Below are 6,190 nucleotides of genomic sequence, written 5' to 3' on the forward strand. Positions count from 1 at the left end.
TTTTTTTAAGGGGGCTCCCCCCGGAGGGTATTTTTAAATGTCAAAAACGATATGCAGAAACCATTGTAAGTCTCATTGTTACATTTACCTTCATTTAATGTTATTCTGATTGCATGTACTTATTTCTAAAATGCTTCTTGAAATTTGAAAAGGACCACCGTATGGTCAAAACGTCTAAATATAGTTCAAATCAATAAAAAGCCATGTAGTATTTATCTACTACCTTAGTATTTCTTTCCCTGGCAAACAAAAATTTAAAATTTAAAAAAATTGTCTTATTAGTAAAAAGTGTGCCGTAAAAATTTTAGATAATCAGAATATAAGACGTTCAGTACTTTTATACCGGGGGAAAATACAATATAATATATTGTTTTTAATTTAAAATGAAAGATAATTCGCTATTTTTGTACATAATATTATTATTGTTTATAGCTTGCATTAGAGCTAATAAGTGAAAAGGCATGGGAGGAAAATTTAAAGAAGTATTTATTCAGTTTTCAAAAAAGAGATCAATATGTAACTGCAAAACATAAAAAAATATTATGCTCAACGGTTTACGATCATATATTGCTATAAAAAATTATAATATATCTCATTACCACGCCTTAAATCATCTATAATATTATTAAACCAAACACTTGCGACTATTCTTTATAGAAGAAGATTAGGGTTCTATATAAGGAAAATTTGAATATTTTTAATCTTTTTATCATTTTAAGATATTTTTAAAGAGATATTCTGTTTAGGTACGGAAAGTGCAGTACAAATATATTACGGAAGGCATCAGGGGACAATAATAAAAAATTGAAAAAATAGCATTCATTTATTAACGAAAGATTGTAAATAAAAAGTCAATAATATTATTAAAAAAAATTTTGCAAAACATTGAAAAAATTTCATACACTACTGAAAATGTTTTTTTTAATGTATAAAGTAATAAAAAATCATAAAACAAATTTGGGAAAAAAATTAGTTTTAATTAATGTAATAATTTTATGCAAAATTAAATAATATAATAATTATTTTAAATTTTCTTACCAAAAACAAAAATAAATGTAAAGATTGGCGAAGAAGTATGGACTTTTTTTTCCTTAATGCACAAAAATTGCGTAAAAACCCCAAAAAAAGTAGATATTAGAATTCATGACACCTTCTGATCCCCCTTCTGATTCTTTTTGGGGTTTGTCATATTAAATGTCAATTTCTTTAATGGCATTTCTTTTAACTAATTTTATACCGTTTTATTTAAAGTACATCTTTAAGATTTATTTATAATATTATATAAAAATACCCAAAATATATTACATAAATATAAATAATTAAAAAAATAATTTTATAAATATATTCTACAAAAAATTTGAATTTTTGCATCATTTGATACGTGTTCATGTAAAAATTATATTCATTATATAAACAAAATTATATGCGTTTAATTTTTAAAAATATTTTTAAAAAATAATAAAAAGAAATTAAAAAAATGATGATTTTTAACTAAGAAAAATTGGGTAAAAAAAATATATAACTTTAAAAAATAATTTAAAACGGTTTTCGATGATTTTTTCTGTTTTATTCACGCCCTTAGCCTAATAAATCGGCGTTATTTACTACAATCTTAAAAGCAAATGAAAAAATTTTAGGATCGAAAGGGTTTTGAATAGCTTTGGGTTAAGGGGCCAGTCGCCCGGAAAGTGAAAAGGGGCGCGGGTTCGATTCCCCCTTCAGCGGGCTTTTCGGACCTCTATTTTTTCCCGGGCCCATTCTCCATATGTTTGTTTTCGAGATTAATTTATATATTTGGGAAATTTATGATCCCCAAACAAAGAAAATACATTCCCAATAATTAATTTTTGTTTTTGGTTCTGTGGGCCCATTTTTAAAAAAAAATCATATTATATTCTTAATATTGAGAGCCGATAAAAATTTTTTTTAATAATGATAAAATATTACTTTTTTTTATCACGATGTATATAATATATATTTTTAAAAAAAAATATTTTTGAATCATTATTTTTATACAATAAAAATTCTTAATTTTAATATTTAAAAATAAAAAATTTCTCAAATTAAGACATGTATATTAATTATATAGAATAAATTCTAACTGTTATTACAATTATAATTATAATTATGTAACGTATAAATATAAATATAAACACCTGTCACACATAAAAAACACAGATGACAAATATATATTGCTAATTGTTTGTAAGTTATATCTATATACAGGGTGATTCACGTAACGGTTGCCACGATTTTTGGGACTTTCGCCCGTTTAATAGAAAGTTTATACAGTGAAAACTTAATCGCTTTACGGGAAGCATAACAAAAATAAAAAATAAAAAAAAATTTTTTATAAATAAATTAATATTACTTTAAATTTTTTAATGGAACCATCATATTTTTTACACAAATTGATTCCTCATAATTTTTCCATAAAAAATTATAAAGGGGAGGGTGGTTAAAAAATGAATAGTTTAAGAGATATTTTATTTTAATCTTTTAAAGGTGATTCTCGTAACAATTGCCACGATTTTTAAGAGCAACTTACAATAATCTGATAAAAAATGTCATTAATCAGAAAATCAATTGTAAACCGTCATTAAATTAATAATAATTTAATGATTGCATACAATGTTACTTTATGTTACATTTTAATTCAAAATTAACAATGTGATATTCATTTCTGCAGCGACTGCTCGAGTAAAAATATGCGGATTACTTCAAAATTGCCAAACTAACACAGCGTTGTTATCATTAGTAAACTGCCTAGTACGATGACACGTTTTCCAGATGGAAACGTGCCATGTAAACGTAAAGAACACTCAGTGATTATAAAAACTTTTTGCAGAAGGATGAACTTTATCCAGATATCATTCTCTGTACAAAGCCACTGCATTGCGTGCATTTCTTCTACACTCGCCAAATACTAGAAATCATTCTTTTTCCGATTCAAATAGTGTTTCATTATATCAGGTTTTAGACACACTAAATTGATACTAGATAAACTGATACTAAAAATTTCTTGATCAAATTAATAGCTAAGTACATGGTAACATAAGGACAAAGTCGAGTCGTTTACTATTATGTTTTTAAAGAACTTCCTTGATAGCAAAGAATTACGCTGTAGAAAGCTTTAAAATTGTTAATTTTGAATTAAATGTAACATAAAGTAACATTGTATGCAATAATTAAATTATTGTTAAATTTGTTGACGGTTATAAATTGATAAATTTCTGATTAATGACATTTTTTATGAGATTATTGTAAATTTCCCTAAAAATCGTGGCGATCGTTACGAGGACTACCTTTATACATTAAAATATAAAATATATCGTAAACTATTCACTTTTTGACCATCCTATCCTTATAATTTTTTATGCAGAATATTGTGAGGAATCAATTTGTGTAAAAATATGATGGTTCATTTAAAAATTCAACGTGACATTAATTTGTTTATAAAAAAAAATTTTTTTTAATTTTCTTATTGCATGTTATAGCTTGCGTAAGCAGATTAAGTTTCACTGTATGAATTTTTTTTTAAACTGGCGGAAATGTCTCAAAAATCGTGGCGACCGTTACGTGAATCACCCTGTATAATATATTACAAATTCTAAAGAAGGTCTTTATTTTTTAGTAAAAGAATATAACACAATTGGATTAGAAGAAAATCTTCATAGAAATATAATTGAAATTCAATATAGATTTGAAAAAAATAGCACCAGTCATAGGTTTTAAGATTATATGACATGTTTTTATATCGTAGGAAGAAAAAATAATTGCATATTTCTTCATCAATGTTTGCATATTTATTTTGTTTCTTCTATAATTAGAATATAAAATTAATATTTATAGATATAAAATTAATTTTACATACATTACATCATTCTTTCTTATAATTGTTACACATAATCATTTTTGTAGTTTATCTATATAAATTTATAAAATACTTAGAATATAAATATTCCTTCTGTTTTCATAAATATTTTAGTAATATATAATTTAAAAACTATTAAAATAGAATGTACAATTATCACAATGTAATATATTTTAATATTACAATACATAATATTATATTATATTATACATTACATATATTATATTACATATTTTAATGTGTTATTCGGAGTTGGTTTTTGCATATTCAAGGAACTATTAATAAAGTTCTTATAAAATATTAATTATAAAATCCTTAATTACCCGCAATTTTTTAAAAATATTTTATATTTTCTTATTAATTTAAAATTTTTCTTAATAATTCCTTTCGCTACTAGATTCCTTTGACATTGTGTATAATTGTTAGTTACGATATATACATTAATTTAAAGATTGTATATTAACTTAAAAATGTAATAGGATGTAATGAAAGATACAATCAAAGACAAAAGTACCAGCGCTGTTTATTTATTGAAAATCGCTATAGTTTAAATTTCTAACCTTCAGATGTTTCCAACGTTGACACAATCCAATGTTTAATAATCGGGAAAATGCTAGAATTTCAACAAATTATTATCATTTTTTTCTAAATGGTTTAATAAATGTTAATATAATTTTGCAACATTTTTTTTTTAAGTTTTAATTACACATGAAAAATTTGAAATAATATTTTTTCATATAATTTGTAAAAGCTTTTTAATAAATGAATCAAACAATTAAAAGGCAATAAGAGCTAATTAAATCAATCAGTAATTTATTAGTGAGAAGATGTATAACATATTAAATAACAGACAATAATAAATTCGAACGTTTCGATCAATTTTATGACCTTCTTCAGCGACAGCAAAATAATCTTAAATTAATAAACTAATATCTTATGTTATATTAATAAGTACAAATTCATCGTTATGATCATCGCTCATCAACAAATATAAATTCATCGCTTGATATTATTTGGTAAAAACAAAGGAATCTGAACGTCAAAACGTATAAATTTATAAATATATCTATCCTTACAAAAATGTCAATTCAGTTCTTTAGCGTGTATAATTAAAAATAGAGGTTATTAAAATTTAACATAAATTAATTATAAAAGTCATTATACTAAAAATATACAGAGTCAAGATATTTAATTTAAAGCGAAAGCAACGCATTTGTGAAGCATGAGCATTATTTGTATATAATCTATTCCTCAAACCGTCATTATCAAGAGACACGGTAGTGTCTCGCGACCAGTTAAGGGCGTAGCGGAGACACCGTGTATCTTAACGCGAGTCGGACATTTGAGTCTTTATAATATTTCGAATCCTCAATAATGGCTGAAGCAATCGAGTTTATACTAGACTTAATCGATAGATTGAGTTCGAATTATATAATAAAAGTGTCTTTATTTCTGCTCTACGTGATTTGTAAGCAGAGATATATAAATGCAAAGTCGAAATATGAAAAATTTCTATTAAGAAACGTCCCCGTCATCATTATCATCATTATCATCATTATCATCATCATTATCATCATCGACCACGCATACATAGTAGTATCGTGCTACACGTATTCACACGTATACAACACATGCGCACACATATATCACACGTACACAACACATGCAAGATGCATGTAGTGGTAATTTTGTCCATCTCGCACGTTTTACAACAGATGGCGATAGTGGCGCTCCGTCATATCGGCAGCGTGCGGGGTTATGTTGGCTAACTCTCTCTCTCTCTCTCTCTCTCTCCTCTCTCTCTCTCTCTCTCTCTTTCTCACACACACACGCACACACACACACACTCTCTCATTCTCACTCACTCACTCACTGTTCGTCTTGTGTACTTATTTAGTACATTCATGATCGGCAGCGTGCGGGGTTATGTTGGCTAACTCTCTCTCTCTCTCTCTCCTCTTCTCTCTCCTCTCTCTCTCTCTCTCTCTCTTCTCACACACACACGCACACACACACACACTCTCTCATTCTCACTCACTCACTCACTGTTCGTCTTGTGTACTTATTTAGTACATTCATGATTAAACATCTATATGCATTAATGTGAAATTTACTTACAATTAGTTTTACTTGAAATATTCAATCTCTAAAGTGTTTATCTTATAAGATAGACAAAAAAATCTGAGTAAATAATAAGAAAAAAAACAAGGATTATTATTGTCATAATTTTTTATCAATTAAGTACTCTCAACTATCCAATAATTAAATAAATACGTACAAATGTGCGCGCGTGTACACACATACACATATTGATAT

The sequence above is a fragment of the Nylanderia fulva genome, unplaced genomic scaffold, assembly GCF_048542155.1.
Source record: "Nylanderia fulva isolate GAGA-0341 unplaced genomic scaffold, ASM4854215v1 Scaffold639, whole genome shotgun sequence".
Lineage (NCBI taxonomy): Eukaryota > Metazoa > Arthropoda > Insecta > Hymenoptera > Formicidae > Nylanderia > Nylanderia fulva.